This window comes from Plodia interpunctella, chromosome 12 (genome assembly GCF_027563975.2).
Source record: "Plodia interpunctella isolate USDA-ARS_2022_Savannah chromosome 12, ilPloInte3.2, whole genome shotgun sequence".
NCBI lineage: Eukaryota > Metazoa > Arthropoda > Insecta > Lepidoptera > Pyralidae > Plodia > Plodia interpunctella.
In genome coordinates, this window is record NC_071305.1 from 5,986,537 (window position 1) to 6,006,067 (window position 19,531).

The 19,531-nt window shown below is 32.3% G+C and overlaps 1 protein-coding gene across 1 annotated transcript in view; it reads right to left on the reverse strand.

Moving 5' to 3' along the window:
• Positions 1-19,531, reverse strand: part of Brms1 (BRMS1 transcriptional repressor) — a 64,645-nt gene that overhangs the window by 34,736 nt on the left and 10,378 nt on the right. The gene's annotated exons all lie outside the window — the stretch shown is intronic.

Below are 19,531 nucleotides of genomic sequence, written 5' to 3' on the forward strand. Positions count from 1 at the left end.
TTTAAAAAGTAATTACAACATTTGAAAATAGAACTCTTCGGCTAGAGAATAAATATTTTTCATGTCCCTGTCATTTGTTTTTTTCAATTGGCGCCAATTTTGAAAATAGCTTGTCTTCATTGCCATGGATTTAACTCGTGAACATTTTCGCGCGATGATTTATTATGATTTTCGGCGTGGATTAACTCAAAAACAGTGCATCGAACAACTGATTTTAACTTTTGGAGATGAAGCACCATCGAAAACCACTGTGTATTATTGGTTTAAGGAATTTCAACGTGGACGGTCTATGCTCACGGATGAAATTAAGGAGGGTCGTCCTAAATCGGTAGTGGTACAACAAAATATTGATGCTGTGCGACAATTAGTAATGCAAGATCGTCATGTTACATACCGCGAGATAGAGGCGTCTCTGGGCATTAGTATGACGAGTATACACGCGATATTACACGAACATTTAATTGTTAAAAAAATTTGTTCGCGTTGGATTCCGCACAACTTGAGCGTAGATCAAAAACAGGCTCGTGTCGACTGGTGTAAGAAAATGATAAAAAAATACAACCGTGGCACGTCAAGCTGTTTATAATATCTACACAGGTGACGAAACCTGGATCTATGCTTATGACCCTGAAACTAAACAGCAGTTGCACTAAGAGGCCGTTGATGCGTTCAAAACACACGTTTTGGACATACCTCAATCAGAATGGAAAAAGTGCTTTGAAAATTGGTTTCATCGTATGCAGAAGTGCATAGATCATCGTGGAGAATACTTCGAGAAACAATAAAACCATATGTAATAATATATGTTTGTTTAATTTTGTTATTCCGGATACATAAATAGCAGCCCTCGTAAAGACATGTAGTCTGATTAGTAATTCCATCTAACCAAAGATCATACTAGAGTGCATCAGATCGAATAATATTTGTTGAAACAATGAGTTGACATTGCATTTACAAGTAGATTAAATGTACTCGTATTCAGATAAGTCTGGCATGCATATCACACGACTTCTAGTTACACATATCCTATAAAATTGATCAAATTTCTAAAAATAAATAATCAAATGCCAAGAGAAAGAAATAACACACAAGTATATCTAGTCACTCCTACATAAGTCTAGTGCCTGCTGTGTAGGAGGTAAATAAACTCCTTTTTATTGGACGTTTTATTCTAATAATATCTTCTGGCTGAATATAGGTCGAACGGAGGTGGTTTAATTTTTTATCGGTGGCATTCGACCACTAGATGATGGGTTTTCCGGGTTACACACCGCAGCAAAGACATACCATACATTACATGATCACTATGACCGCATCCAGAAATGTACGACCAGAATTATTTATTTCAGTTGTTCTCCGCCTGCGGTAGCCTATGTTTGACCTCAGGTCATAACTTATATCGATTACAAAATTTTGCTTTTGACCAGCAGTGATATATAAATAGCTAAAAAATCCAAATCCTTTCGCATTTATAATATTAATATTGATAACTAGGGTTGGATTGAAAATATTATGAGCTTAGAGGTAAAAAACCTGAAATATAGTTTTACAAGAAAAATAGTTAAAATTTGCTCGTTCTTCTTTATTAACAAACAAACAAACAAACAAACAAACAAACAAACAAATAAATAAACAAAGATCTTCATTGTGATGTATTAAAAATACTTACTTACCTATATAAAAGACACTATGACCTGCAGGTTAATACTCAAAAATGTAGCTTAAATTAATCGATTTTATTTTAGCTCAAGATGTGAGTCTCACAATTTAGAAAGTGGTGATTGTTTCGATACCTACAAAAGAGGCTCTTCAAAAAGGAAGGTGGCGACGTGGTATTTGTCTCGTGAGAAAATGGCATTAAATTCTCGTTAGAAAAAGGAGGTCATTCTGATTCTTATTTGCTCCAAGTGTGTAATGTTGACATATACGAGTATTTAAATATATTCTTATACCACATCCCGGGCGGATAGAGAATACTGAAATCTTAATCTATATCGGATTAGTCTTAAGTTAAGACTTAATGACTTATGCTAGCATCTAGAAGATTGAATCATTGAGAATTTGCATTTAAAGCTAAGTGTAGAGGTCGGCTTTTAAAAAAACCATTAAAATTGCAGCACAGGTTAGGATGACGAAACATAGCAGGTGTACAAAATAACTATATTACTCCATGTACTGATAAACTGATATATGAGATTATATTTATAAACAATGTCGTAATGATTTTATTTTAACAGTTCGATTGTAAGATATGAAAAATATATATTAAATTAAACTATTTTGGCTCGAAATAAATATTTTTAGCAGGATCAAATCAAATTCTGAGTTGCGCAATCCTTGGACGACAAGAGAAACCTTACAAAAGAGCTTTTCTAAACTTGATTCGGATAGGAAATGTTTTTTCCCTAAAAATGTTTACTTCATGGAGCGAAGGGAATTTAGTAAAATTATAATTGGTTCTAAATTATTCATTTAGTTCTAAATTACAACAATTATACAAAAAGTTTCGAGCGTAACGTATACAAAAATGGGCCTACCCCGTTGTCTTAAATAAATATAGGTACCTATTTAAAAGTGTGCAAGAGAGTCTGTCATGTAACCTAAATGCAATCTACCTCACCTCACCTCAGTATAACAAGTACTACCCCACCAACCCAATAATAAATTGAATTGGGTGTTTATATATGCAACAAGTCTAATTAGGCACTTGTTTCTTAATGTTAATAAATAATAATTAATATGGAACTTCCTATGACAATGATATTTATTATACAATTTAATGTCAAAACTACATTCCAAATTATATAAAAGTAACATAACAGAATAATAAACAAAATCACGTAATTGTATCAATAAAAATTACCAATTTGGTCATTAGTTAAGGTTTGGGTATACCTTTATGTAGTTATATGTCCGAAAAGATTACCCCGTCAAATAGCCAATGCAACAAGCTAATATGAATCGCGAAAATCCTTTAATAGAATATTTGTACAACGGGTTAATTTAATAAAGGAATTTATTTGGATGAGAGCATTTCGATCCCAATTTAATAGTAACAGGAAAATGAAACTTTCAGATTTAATAAATAACATTTGGTACATAATTCGTGTTTAAATTAAATACGCATTGATTCTCAATTGATTATTATAGAAAAAATATTCCGTAGTACGATAATATATAGTTATATTACGCAATAAGTCCTTCAGTTCAGTTTGTAGGGTGACCTATTTCGAGTGACACGAATTTTATTTACAGAATAGGTAGGTGGGTGAAATTAGGCAGCAAATCTAATATTATCTTGACATCATGATGTACAAACAGACGTCTGAATAGAACTATGTTTCCACAACGTTTTCAGCAATAGTAATTCTCAGAGTGTGACTAAGAAAATCTACAAGAAGCCCTCCTGAAAATATCCTATGATGAAACAAATATAACGATCAATGTTTTATTTAAGTTCATTCGTTAATAATTATTAAATTTTCTTTTAAATATTTCATTTATATTACGTTTTAGTTATGAATGTCTGCGACTTAGTAAACTTGAGTGCTATTTACGCTAGTTCGACAACGTCTTTCATGCATAGACCAACAAATTACGTACGGAAGAATTGGTAACATTATGTTTTAATTTATTTTTTATGTTTGCTGCTTTCGCCTTGCCTTATCAGAAGGGGCAAACGTACTGGCTGACGACATCATCAAGGATTATGACAACTAAGGTTGCGAATTGGAGGAGAAACATATAGTAGGAAAGCGCTCTGCGCACCGACACGTTATTTAGGCGAGGAAAAACATTTAGATAAAAGAGAATATAGCTTGTTGCTGTCCAAAATCTCAATACAAAAGGGTAGATTTTTTTTGTTTACATGATGCATTGGAACAAAAATACAAGTTTATTAATATTTTCAAACAAAAAAACTATTTTCCTATTCAATTAGTTCTCATACAGCTGAGATTTACTACCCATTGACACACAATGTACTTCCCGTTGACATACAATCATGAGAATTGGCAAAGAAGTAAAGGGCGTACAATAAGCTTACAACAATATTTACTTAAATATATAACAATAAAAAGCTTTCGTGTGTATTATGACTCACACTTGACCGGTTTTTGGAAATAAACTGGGAAAATACTGGGCGGAAATCCATCTCTCGTGAAAATTAACAGCTCTACTTCGTAATATACGTTACAACTAAAAGCAAAACTATAATAAAGAAGCTATGCTATATACTAGATTATCTGTAGCAGTCGTCCATGAATAGTACGAATACACGAATAGTACGAGTAACCTTGTTACCAGCAACTTACATAGAAATTGTATTGTATTCCGATTCGACTGGCTAAGTTTGAAATGAAATATAAAGTATAGGTACTGAACAGAAGTTAAAGTTATCTTATGTATGACGATGGAAACCTATTCTAGTGAGTGAAAGTAGTACTTCATACAGTCTACTGGCCCCAAGTATGAGAGGTAGTCATTAGATAAAAATTAAAAAGGGATTCCCAAGGGAAAGTTTCCCAAGGGAAATCAGAAAAATAAATTAAAATACCAATTTCTTGAAACTGGTTAACTTGTAGCGTTCCCCCACTTATTTATATTTACACCTTTTGATTTAAATTTGTGTCTTAATTTATTTTTAATTAGAGGAAAATATATTCCTAGCTAGTGCAAGCGTATATGTCACAGTGCGTAAGATGAATGTTAGCAATTATTAAAATGTAAATATAATTCTAACGTTAAATCACAATTGTACATTACGTATTAAGAATAGTTTATAATTAAGTATACATATAAATAAAGTATTAAATATATATTGAATTGTATAAAAAGTTTACATAAGTATTATATAATAGAAATATAGATTTGTATTTGCATTCAAATATTATATTATAGAGGACAATATTTTGCTCTAATTAAAAGTAAATTAAGAACAGGCACAAATTTAAATTAAAAGGTGTAAATATAAATAAGTGGGGGAACGCCACATTTTTTGGATAACTCATTAAATGGTTAATTAAATTCTTATTAATAGTACCTGCAACCCCCTGTGAGCACAGCATCTAATTACCAGTAACCCTGTATAGAGATTGCCTACAACGTGAGAGCTTGCAATTAATTTTAGGAGAAACAGTGGAATACAGAAGGATGTGAAATATATTTTTAAAACCCATTTCAAAAATTAAAATAACACGACTGCTGTTCTAATTAAGTTATTTCATTTAAATGATAATATGATAATATGGTTCATGTAAATGTATGGTTAAATATACAACTTGTTCATATTTTTATCGTCACTTATTAAAAACCCTTTATTTTGATACCGCACGTAGTTATTTTGGTGAAAATTGTATTTTTCAGCTTGCCATTTATGTAGTTTATAATCCGCCAGATTGTATAATAATGTTATTATTCCTTATGATTGTATAATAATATAATCATTATTCGCGATGTACGACTTCAACGAGAGGATTTGGAATAGTCCAGTTTTAGGAATATTACTAAACTTAGGCCATATAAAATCCTGCTGGAACATAGCCCCATGACCATTCTTCAAACCTTACGTATACTGGCAAGGAGCCTATCCTAATTTCAAAAGTGCAAAGACGTCGATCAAATCTAGGAACAATCGCGACACGGTCTCGCGAGATAAAGATAATGAAAGTCCAAGGTCTCGTTGCGCAAATAAATGGCTGTTAGTTGCCCCAGCCAGTTCATGTGCTGATATCTAACATGTGAAACCGGATATTATTTATTCATATTTGAGGTTTGATGGCTTGACATCTACGGTGCATAATACCTATATTCAATAGTTCTTTTTTTATTTCGTTTTCTATTTTTTATACTTAAGCAAATACTAAAACTAAATACATAGATTAGTATTTAAATGTTTTTTTTCTTTATGTATGTTTACATACCACACCAGAATATTCAATGCACTATGATGGCAATTAGTCCATATTAGTAAGATTTTTTTTGTTAAGCCTTAAAGGCAGGCAGAAAGGGTAGGCTTTTGTCCAGCAGTGGGACGCAAAATAGGCTTAAAAAGCCTAGCTGAATTGTATTTTTGCTTTCTTATTGTATTGTATTTCTTATTTGCACTCAACCATTGGTGATGTCATGTTGTACTAGAACACCTTACTACTAGTATAACAATTTACTATATAACATTGTACTTGTATAACAATAAGGGAAGAGTGAGCCTGGTGATACAAGAGGATCTCACCTACCAATCTCTGACACCAGTTGTCTCCTTCCACTTAGTTTAGGTTTTGCAATATTAAATGTACCTTAAAAAAAGCAGAGAAAAAGACTATTTTATTATCGTTTATTTAATTTTCGTATATGGGAATTCATGGAGATTGAAATTGACAATGTATAATTAATATTTTTCAGGGGATAATTTGGATATGCAAATAACAGGAACTGGATGAATACTGACATTCGCAGAATTTTATAAAAAGTTTTCAATATTTTAAAAGTATAAAAAAGTACAATAAAATTATATACTTAGGCTATTCATTTTATTACTTTTTAATACATTCAATTTAACTAACAATTAAATAGTATGTATTGGACAAAATCAAAATTGAATTACAATTTGGGGTTTTCCGAAAATCATTACCGAGGATTAGTGAAGAGGATGTATGTCAAATGGAATAATGACCGTCATAAAATACTAAACCAATATTCAATAAAAGACATATTGTTACGAAATAAATAAATAAAATGCGAATTTACAAGCTAATTTTAGATATCTGTTAACAAATTTATTTTGAGAAGTGAGCGTTTTACGAAGTTGTGATTTGCGTGCTCATTTTCCTAAATTTCATTTTGTATCTATTTCTTTTTCATTGATAAATCTGTTTTTTTTTTTTTTCAAATAACCTTCAGGCAGTCCGTGCGCAGTATAATTAGGACAAGCCCTAAGTTCCCTAGCTAATCAATACTTCTAGCTCGTATTGATTTTATATTAAGTTTAGAAGAATTGAAATACGAAGGCTATATATACGTCGCACATTGAAATATAAATTTAAACTGCTGAAGGAATGGATTTATAGACATATATAAGAATGAATCGAGGTATTAGCACCCGTTTAGCGCCCTTATTTCGAATTGCACTTTCAGGTGCGATTCCAGGAAAAAATAAAATTTATGAAGTGCAAACTTTTATATAATACATTTACAATTACAAACGTATCCCAAAAAAAAACATATTTAATAACATTTTATAAATAAAGCAAATTGCATCACCATATTTTTTTACTCCATATCAACAAACGCACGGCGACGAGCGTAGAGGATATACAAGGTTCGTGTTATAATTTGTTCTTCTTAAAAAACACCTCGGGATATACAGATAGAGGCTTGTGGTTCCCGCCCTGGAATAGAACTACATGATATCCTTACCTGGATGTACGACTAACGATATCCCCGTAAGTAAGCAAGCTAGCTAACAAGTAAGATGTTAAGCCTTAACAGTTGAGAGGCTGCAAAGGGCATTGAGGGAATGTCATGCAGGCGGCCGGTAGTAAAAAACCACAACTGAATCCACGGCTAGTAAGCGTCTCAGACGAGTGAGAATGTAAATGGAAACATACGCAGAGTTTTCCCGATCCTTCCCAACCATAGAGCGTTGGAGTCCAGGTCATTCCTACTTTTTCGCCTCCGCTTGGTACGATCATCGGCAACATCCACAGTCCAGTGATAAACCACCGAAACCTCAGGAATCACACTATCTACTAAAACCCGCACTAAAATCCGTTGCGTAGTTTTAAAGATACATAGGGACAGACAGACAGCTGAAAGCGATTTTGTTTTATACTAATGAAATGTAATGATGATAAAGAACGAATAATATGTATCCGAACTATATGAATTAAACTTTTTAGTTTCTCTGTTATCGATATAATCATATCCAAATACAAAAGCTTATAAAAACGAATTAATTAAATTCCTGTCATATCTGAAACGATAAGACATTGTACAAGCGATATCGTCATATGTGATAATCACTTTCAGGATTTAGATTCTGCAAATGTCCAGAGGCCACGTTTAGGCTTATTGATAGAAATAAGAGATATATAAATATATAAATAACTATCAGCCCATCCCGGCTTCTCTCGGCTAAAACCATAATAAAAAAGTAACCCAAGATACTCCTGAAGGTTTCGTCTGTCTCTGTGCCAAATTTCATCAAAATCGGTACAGTATTTTTAGAGTTTATTTATTACAAACAAAAAAACAAAAAAAAATATTTTCTCTTTATAATATTAGTATGGATATTATGGATTAGCATGGAAGTATGGATAAATAACAAAAAAAAAATATGTTACTCCTGATAGTTTAATTTGCTTCTGTGCCAAACCTTATCAGTAACCGGTAGTATGAGACGCGAGATTGACTCGACGTAAGCAAAATGACATCAAATCAAATACTTTATTCAGAAACTAGACCTTCACAGGCATTTTTTCACGTCATATTCTAAATAAAATATTATTTAACAAAGCTACAAGCTACTAGCATTTCGGAACGACACCAAGATTGGTTATTATGTAGTCTTTTCCTGTCTTCGAGTGTTGCTGACATTGGCGTCCGATTTTATTCATGTCGCCTAAAGACATCTGACATGAGTTTAGGTATTACATAGTTAAATGTACTTTCAAGGGTCGTTTAATCGAAGTCTCTTACTCAATTTCAATGAGATATCCACGTTTTACATCTGTATCGTCGAGAAAATTATTAATACCTATAATTAAAGTTAGCAAATAATAGTAAATTATCGCATGCTAATAAATTAGATAGCTAATCAGTTTCATTTCCCAATGGAGAATGAAAATTATAACATAGAACGCGCCATCTGAACGTAATTAGTATATAGAACAAAATGGTGGATTTGGTGTCCGGGCCGCCCAATGCACTCGCCTTTATCGGCCGACATATCGAGATGCGACTTGGCAACGCGGCGGCCGCATTCCTGCAGCGCGGCAACGTCGCAATCGCAAGCGCCGATCCGAGCTACCCGTGCCTGCTGATTGCTGTGACGTTTCGCGAATGATAAAACGTCTCTGCGAAATGTGAAAATTTCCGGTTGTAGCGCAAAAAACGTTCGCGTAAGAACACTGGATGAAAATCGATTAAGATCGACGCCAATTGATCGGTTGGAGGGGTGGAAAATCTGTATTTTCCATGTCAAGAACTGACCATACGCGTTTTGGAATTTAGGCGTAGATAATTTACAGATATCGTAAGCTGTATTAGTATTTGTTAAACTTTCGCGCTTTGTTACAATGTACATGTTATTTTATTGTAACCAAATCTAAAAATGACAAAAAAACTACACTATGTTTTGTTCTGTAAACTCCTTTACTTTACAGTGAAAATGTCATTAAAATCGGATAAGCCGTTTCGAAGCTGGCTGAACCAATAGGCAGACAAACAAAAAATAAAATAAAATTATCAGGTATTGAAAAAGGGTTAATGGAATTTAAAAAAATGCAGTTATTTTGGAATTGCAGACAGACATTTACTACTTACGAGTACACGATGCGACCAAATCCATGCATGCAGCAAGGATTTGGTTGTATACTATAGATGACGTTTTAAAGTAAATTTAATATGTATTATATGTAGAAACTAGTTCTTTTTTTCCCGCAGCTTCGCCAATGTCAACTTCAATCATTTTTAAAGAATATGTGATAAAATGAAATTATTCTTTATTTCATTCGTATTTTTATCGTCTTAAGTTCAATAACCCCTATTTCTCCCCCTTAGGTATAGAATTTCTAAAAATCCTTTGTTTGCGGATGCCAACATCACAGTTGCTAACTGCATTTCAAATTTCAGCCCGATCGGTCTGGTAGCTTGGGCTGAGTCGTTGATAGGTCAGTTGGTCACCTATATATTTGACATATATAGATCATATTATTTACGTGTACTAATTTATTACTATTATTATATATTGTTTTGGCTTCAATTGACCCTAAATAATCCCTCTGTTATTTATTTTTCGTAAATATCTCCTATACACATAGTCCAGTTACAGTTTTGTTATAAGTATAGGTTATTATACTACTAAATTATTATATATACAGATCATATCACTTACGTGTACTAATTTATTGAATTCAATATTGATTATATAATGAAAGTTTTGGCGGGTGATGGTTATTAATTAACTGCGCGTCAACCACTGGGCAGATTTGAGCAAACGTTGAAATTTTATCACGTATTTTTGTAAGGAAACCTGAAGGCACGTTGCTTAGTTATTTTACCATTATTATGTTACAAATAAGCGATGGATAATTAAATAACTAAACACTATTTTCCTCGGTAAAGTAATAATTGTTCAAAGTAAGTTTTGTTCGTGACGACCAGCGAATTTAATTGGGAGTTTTTTTGTTAAAACTTTAACACTTAAAACTGTATTTGTTTAGAATTTATTTAATATTTGTAATCTCATAAATTACTTAATTATGTTCATCTTGAACTAAGAACATGTAATATGTAAGGTACTAACAAATAATATACTAGCTTTTGCTACTAAATGGCTACGAGTAGCTTCCTTTATAAATTATTCTGACAGGCATTACTCGTTTTCTTATTAAAGATAAGTTCTTTGTTCTCGCTAAATTCTATAGAATAGAATTGTCTATAATGTAAACACACACGAGCTCATCAATAAATAAATAAATATATTAAATAAATGTATTAGGACAAATCACACAGATTGAGCTAGCCCCAAAGTAAGTTCGAGACTTGTGTTATGAGATACTAACTTAATGATACAATATTATATAACAAATATAATATAAATATATAATAATTCAGAGGCGAGCAATTTAACAATTTAAGTAACAATAGGTTACGACTTAGTGTTACGCTGAGCAAAAATGCTCTGCACTGATTTTCAGCCGTCACCTAGTTAGTGTCTATAGACACTAACTAGGTGACGGCTAGGTCTATAGACCTAGTATCTTCCCGTCACCCGATCTTCCCGTCGATCTGACTAGAATGACGTTGATTTACGAATATACTTTTTTCAGAGTACCCGTGAATTGTTATAAATTTCAATTTTAAACCTCGACGAGTCGACACGATTCTGAGAAAAATTGTCTTGACGGACATACAACGATATGAGCCACCATTCGACATAATGATGAGAGATTGGGTGAAAGAAATTTCTAAATTAAATATTTGATTCATGTACAAAAATCTTTAGCTGCCGGCATATCCAAAATTAATTAAAGCTAGCCTGTGGTCTTCTGGTATCTACTTCATATAAAATGAAAACGGTAGTTGTTTAAAATCAACCTAATGAAAAGAAAACGAATGAGTATACAAAATATTAAATCTATTATAAGTTCACAAAGCCTTATAACAACTAATTTCAGTAATTCAGCCACGGCATTTTCCCTAGAGACTATATAAGGTCAGAAGAAAAAACTTGTGTTTTTTGATAACTTTAACGTGGACTTTTTAAAAAAGATTTCAACGCGCACACCCCTAGTAGCTACTTGACGCACGATTACTTGCACAAATAACTGAATTTTAGATATAAGGTGCGACCCGTACATAACTTAAAGCTCGATTTAAAGATCAGCAACATAAAATGTAAACTGGCAAACAACAATTATCTACGTTCACGTCTTCGTTTAAAGGCTAGAGATGAGTCTATTCCGGATAATCGTATCAAACCTTCATTCTCATCATTATTCTACGAGTGAGTGTCTGAACACAGTTTTGAATTTGACATTCGTATTTATTTAGATGACTTCGTCAAGATATTTTGGTTTGCTTAGGGCTGAAAACACAAGCATCTTTCTTATCTAATGGTTTTCCTCGATTGCGTCCCAGCCTTAGAACGTCGGCGCTGAAAACAGACGCATATCAGCCATTATGGAACTATCCTAGTTTTGTTTTTCCATCATATAAATATAGGTCCTCCACGTCTGTCTACTCGCGTTAACAAAAACCACGTACTTAAAGAATTTTCAATGGGTTTTCTCCTAAATAGTTTTGACGACTAATTCACGCGGGCGAAGCCACTGGAAAATGCCATCAAGGTTTCGACGACTACTATAGTATCGCAACGAACGCGAATTGCTATTTATCACTTTATTGCATATATATCAGGCATTTTTTTTACTTTTACTGTTGATTTAAGACGCATTGCAATTAAAACTACTAAATGAATTACACAATTCCATTTCTTCGTGGTTTATATTCCAGCTCGTTTTAAAATCTGAGTGCCTTTTTTGTTTGTTATTGACATTTGATTTTATAACAATTTTGCTCTGTCTACCCCGTTCAGGATAAAGACGTGACACAGTATCGGTATTATAACTATTTATTTAGGTCGCGATATTTGCATCGGACAAACGCTGGCCGTTATCAATATCAACAATAACTCATTGTTGGGGTTGCCAGTTCGGTACATTGTAAACAATGACTATTGTCAATGATATAACTGTTACACAAATATTGCTTCCGTCCATCCAGTAAGGACTTCTTTAATAAAAATTATCATAAACAATTTAAACCAAATAAAACGAATGAAAAATTCCGAGTTTATTAGCTAAACCAATTAAATAGATTCTAGATCTAAATTCAAGAACAACACTCACACGAACTACATTTCTTTATTAATTTAATATATATATATATAACTACAACTAAAATCTGTGATAAATGATGTTGGCTTCGCATCATTTATACTTACTACTTGTAAACTTTTTAATGTTACATACAATGTAAAGCTGTTGGTTTTGAGCCGAATAAAGGAACAAAAAAAACTAAAAGAAAAAATAATTAAACTAATTTTCATAAGCATATTATGAATTTCATGTTTTATATATTTTTACGAAAGAAGCAACTTGCACTTTGCACCACGCTAGTCGAATGTACCTGAAAGGACAACCTGACACAATTGTCCAATATTGGACTGGAAATTGCTAGACACGAAGATTTTGCGACGACACAATCTAGTCTTAAATTGCATAAAAAGAGGTTTATGGAACGTAATCTCATAAAATACACATTTCATTTTAATGAGAATACATTCGAAGATAGATACACAAGATATAATGCAAATAAATAAATAAAAACGATTTAAAACTTTTCCTTTAAGTAACGCAAAAATCGTGTAATCTTGGAAAGAAATACACAAAGTTTGCCAGTGGTGGGTCGTAGATTTGAAAGTCAATCAGTCATCAAGCATGACATTAACAGTCGTATTCCGATGAAGCAACATCTAATTAACACGTGGCTAATTCGATAAAAATTATACAAACGTTGATAAACCTACATATTAACATTTTTAATTCGATCTTATTCAACCAATATATAAAGTAGAAAAGAACTATGTAAATTCTTGACGAAAGATAATATTTCGCAAATTGGAATTTAAAGAACCTCGGCGCATGCACAACAGCTCAAATTGCATGTGTGTGCGTTAGGGTACGTCACCTTGACACACGAGGCCCCACGGGGTACTTCTCATATCTCTTTCCCACAACCACGTAGCTGACGAGCGTGAGCAAGACGGAAAAATCCTGTAGACGGACGCTTTCAGAAACGCTACGCGGCGCGGAATGCGCGTCCGCCATTTTGTTGTTTCTTTTGTTAGATTTTATTTATTACTCTAACAATGTTTTTAGTTGCAAAAGATATTCTGACTCAAAAGTATGAGTAAAGTAACGATTTATCACGTGAAAATTTTGGTAGATAGTAAGAATCAAAGATCGTATATTAGAATGATCATTAAGTCGAGCAAATCCCACGCTTTCTGCCCAACGCTAAACAAAGATCATTTATATAACCATGACGGCACGCTGATATGTACGATCGCTTGCATGCACATATACATAATACGTACTATGTTGAATGTTGACTCAATATTGGTCAACATCTTCAGATTCTCACATTATATGTTGGTATAAATATAAACTAAACTGACTATGAAGTAATGTGAATATGTATAATTATTTGTTAAAATGAAATTATAAAAAGATCTCAAAAGTTAATTATTAATACTAATATAACTTTAGAATAATGCCTAAATATAATAAAGATATAATATAAATTGCGCACTTGTGTAAGAAACACATATTGAATTAATAGCATATTTGTACGCTTACATAATAAAATTATCTTCATAGTTACACGGCCTGATAAGATAAGAAACATCGAAAACCCTTATTATAAACTTATATAATATAAAAATAACAGTAAACTATGTATAATTATTACTTGTAAATTATTACACATATAAAATTAAATAACATTTTTAAAGAATTCATTAAATACACGACAAGATATTTCATAAAATCATAATGAACCTGAAATAGTGGATATTAAATGATTTCGGTACGCGTATTGCCATCTACCGGGTAACTTGGGAAACACAATATGATCTTCACAAGGTTATAAGCCCCACTTCGCCGCAGTTATTTTTATTTCCAATTTAATTCTGCCTCCGTGACACGCCGGTGATTGTTCAAAGCTATCTTTTGTGCTTGAGAAGTGAGACAGACAAAGCTGACGAAAGTTTTATGAAAACATATTTTTACACATTTTTATTATAATAAAAATATGTTTTCAAGATTCAAATTCACACTTGTAACGACCAAAATGTTATTATTTAACGGTATATATTTTAATAAAAAGTAATTATTAGATTTATTTAATAATTACTGATTTTATTAAAAAACATTATTTTAGGTAGAATCAATTTGTTTTTAAACAATTTTTCACGACTTATTAAAAAATATATAGTGAAAATTATTCAAGAATGATATCTGAATAAATAGTAGTAGTAAACTACTATTTTTTTCTAAATCGTTCATATTCGATAGTAGCTACGCCCGCTTCGCTCCCGTAGAAATTCAGGATATTGAATAGACTATCCTATAGTTACTATAGCTTCCCACTAACAATAAAATAATTTAAAAAAAAACATATTTTTATCTGTTCAATGATTCTTCGCTTTATTATAATAGAATAAAGAATAATATGATTTAGGAACGTTAAACACATTTTCAATTAAATCCAGAAAAAATATAAATCTTATATTATTACTAAGAATTATAAATGGCAACCATTATTCTTTAATTTGACTTAACCCTTATTCTTTAATTTTGAAACGAAGAACCTACTCTTGTTTTTATTAGCGAACACCTGCAATATTTGACGACCTTTATTAATTTGTAATAAAAATCCATTTTTGTCCGATAAACTATAAAACTGTTCAACTGAAATATAAAACAGTAAAACTTCAGTGCAACCGTACCGTACAAACCGTTCCGTACCATACAAAACACATATAATTAATTACCTATAGTATTATCAATTTCGTGTTAATTTTCCTCGTGATTTCTAACATATTATGAAAACTTGTATTACGTAATCTACGCGCGATATGATTATTATGCCAGTTTTAATTGAGCTTCGTAGAAAAAGGAGAATTGAAAATCCATAACGTAGATTAGCGTTGCGTGTATTAGCACATATTTTCACCATTGCGATTTGGAGAAGAAGGAAAAGTAGGGAGGGAAGCGGACCTTAATCAACGCTTCGTAGTTGAGTACGAAACCGGGAAAACGCTGAAAATGGAAAGCTTTTGCTTATATGAGAAAATATTAAAACATTTAAGCCCCTCTTGAAAAACCTTTGTTGAAATTTCACGGTAAGATCATAACCATGGTTTTCCATTAAATTTAAAAAAGGCTTTTCTTTTGTTCTTAATAGAGAATTGACGTCAGTTTTAAAATTACAAATCTTCAAAATTTAATTGTTTCATAAACGTTAGCCCGGGCTTTGCCGCTACATCCGAGAATGAACCTTGAACACACGGGGATGAAAGAAAGAATTTACGACCGACCGTCTGACGTCAACTCTTTGAAAACACTATTGCAGCATTAATTTCTTGTAAAATATTAACTTCTTATAAAATACCATCTTATATAATCCAACTCAAGAGTATCGTCTTGGCTGGTCACTTTTGAATAGAGAAAAACATGCCATACGATGAAATACATGAATAGAGAAAAATACTAAACACTAATAGGGTATACCAAATTTCAATGAAAGCAGTTGAACATATTTTGCGTAATTAGGTGAGAAACATACAGCCAAAGTTTCACATTTATACATACATGTCGTAGTCGCAATGTTAATTTTAACCCCGTTTTCCCTGTGTTCGATTAAATAGAAATTACCTAGGAAAATGAGAATCTCGGAAAAACGAATAGACAGAGTTGGTTTAGCCTTCGGTTGCCTTGACAACTCCATCCGGCTTGATTGATTAATTGATTGCCGAGCTTTAATTGATGGGTATTACGAATGGAAATCTATAGGTTTATAGCGAGTAAGTAGCTGCTTGGAAGTTGATAAAGAAAAAGCTTAGATAATTTTTCAAAATTTATTTATGAATGGAATTCTGTAATCGATATATTTACAACTTTTTAGGACACTGTGTTTGAACACAACTGTTGTTAAATTCTACTTAATTTTCTACTAACACCATAAATACGAAAGTTTGAATGCTTGTATGTTGTATGTATGTTTTTTGCGTATGTTTGTTATTAAAAAGGTATAGATATCGATGAAAGTACATGGGTACAATTGAACTCCACCAAAACATTCACCCTGGAATAGCATGTATGGCATTTGCGATAACTCCGCCTTTGATTACCGAGTTTATTCATTAATCCTAGCTCATTAATTGAATACCTAGTTTTAATTTTCGATTTTCTTTAAATTTGCAATAAAGAATTAATGTAACTAGTTAATAATGAATGAATTTATTTCGATATAAACAATATTTTTTCAGTTGTTGGAAACGTGTTTGTGTATTGCTGAAATGTCAGGAGGTGAGCATGAAGCAATATGGATAATATCAAGGTAATAACGTAATTGTATTATATAGCAAAGTACCTATTGAAATTTATTTTATACAATGCATTATATATCAATTAATTAAATATTGTTTTGTTAATATTTATTTCTAATGTACCTATTTATTTTGATGACACCTAACATTAATTTGATATCAATATTCAAAGTCAACATTTATTCAGAAATTAGACCTTCAAATTCAAATATATAGTAGCTACACACTACTAGCATTTCGCAACGATCGCTGCTAAGATACACAAGTTATGTTGAAAAAAAACTTATTTTACCAGTGTCATGTCAATATCTAATATCATCAAAAAATACTACGTACAGACAGTCAACGCACTACTGGGTTGGGTATAGAAAGCTGAAATTGGTAAGTAAGTTTCTTAAAGGGACTACCAGAGAACTTTCCAACATTCCCACAATATTTATTGTAATAATGAAATTTCTCGATCAAACAGCTAATTTCATCTATAAATAATTTAGCACAGCATATTGTAAATAACAGTACCACACGGATACCGGTACGGAAAACGCATCCGGAGAATGGACACACATTCGTTATAGGCAGCAACCCTGCTAGTTTGGTCATTATCACAGCCGGCTCAAGAAAAGATTAAGATTTTATCTGTCCTAAAGAAACTAATATAATATCGACATCAACGTTATCAATTTCTAATCTATAGCTTTAGACTTGTTTATCATATTGATAAAATGCGAAAGTTTGTTACGAATCGCGCAAAATCTACTAAACGGATTTAGATGAAATTTGGTACATGGCTAGTATATAGGTAAACTAGAATAGAACATAGGTAGGTTACTTTTAAGGATATTCCTAAGGGATTGGAGTCTATATACTAACTAATGCTCCAAGAGATACCTATTGCTTCACGGATGATATGCGTCATAATGTGTGTCAATAGTCTGACAACCAAGACCGTACGACGTGGAGGAGAAAATGTAGGAAAGCGGACCCTGGGCCCCGACCCTGTATGTCCCAATCGGGAGAAAGTTCACGTGAGTGAGAGAGAAAGAGCACCTAGAAAATAGAAATAGCAACGTCAAACAATTATAAATCAGTTGCTAGCATAGAACAACTGTTAGATTTATCCTTCCTTAGCAATACATTTATTATAAAACAAAGTCCTCTGTTGTACCTGTCTGTTTCTTTGCGATAAACTCAAAACCTACTGCACGGATTGTCATGCGGTTTTCTCGAATAGATAGTGTGATTGAGGTGTAATATTTACCCGAGGATGGTTTAGTTGTATAATTTAATATATTTTACCCAAGCGAGGCCGGGACGGGCTAGTAAATATAATATAAATCGTAAGCGTGGAAGAAAGCTGTATAATCTGAAAACGCGCGGCGGCCAGTGCGTTGACCTTCGGGCCGATGAACCTATTTCGGGGCACGTTACCGTTCCAACTAATTTAAGGGGTCATTTTAATGATACCTACTTAATTGTTCTTGTTCTAGTACTTTTCCATTTAATTGCATTATATTTAATTGTCAAATATTGATAACTCATAATGAAAATATAACATTTAGGACAGTACAATTAAAAATCATTGTACCTACCTAATCCGCGTTTCGAACTTGTAATGTTTGAAAGGCGGATTTCGACGAAAACATTTTCAGATAGTCGGAATTCTTTGACTGTAATTTTAAATTAAATAAATATGAGATAGAGAGAGAATTAAGACATAATAAAAATAGAATAGTAGTGAAAGAACATTGATTACCACTAGGTACATAATAATTAATGTTACAATAGAATCGTTTGAAGTAACGACATGAGCCATGGGGTAACAATGGCTCAATAAAATAATAAGTAATTGGGTATTATAACCCTCTAGATAAGGGAAGGATCAAAAATAAAATATCAAAACATTAAGATTATATTTCGATAATCTTAATTTTAACGTTAGGGCTGTTGCCCTAACGTTAAAATTAAATCAATTCCACCCTAATTCCTTACAAAATCAAAGTAATTTATTTAGTTAGATCTTCACAGGAACTTTTTCACGTCAAATTTTAAATTATAGAGATATAGTACCTACCTATTTCTTAAAAAGGTACAGGCTACTGAAATTTCGGAACGACCAGTGCTGAGAATAAATGTAAAAAAAAATCAATAACAAGCATCTCTGCCTATTCATTCGAATTCTTGTGAATCTTCAAAACAAGTGTAATGGCGTTGACTAAAATGTTTAAGAACGTTGATTAAATCTAAAGTAAATAGTTTGCACACGCTCAGCGCTTAAATTATATAAACGGGCAACACTACAGCAAGCTACTTTTGATTCCCGTTTAGGTACATGTCTCTGTCATGCCTAGTTGAAATACAATAGCAAGTTTAGGACAATCCGTTTAAACTGGAAGCTTATAAGCTTCCAGTTTAGGAAAGAAGGCTTACATTTAATCTAGCATTGTCATTGGTAGCTTAGTTGTTGGGGCCGTAAGTGTAACATTGAAGTTAAAAATAAATAATTAATCATGAACTGAATCACGTCATGAAATTAATTTTTATGTAATATCTTACACACTTCTTTTGACGCATGCTTAACCTGCCATTGAGCGTCCGTTTATGATAATAACATTATTAACTAATTCTTGTAAGTATAAA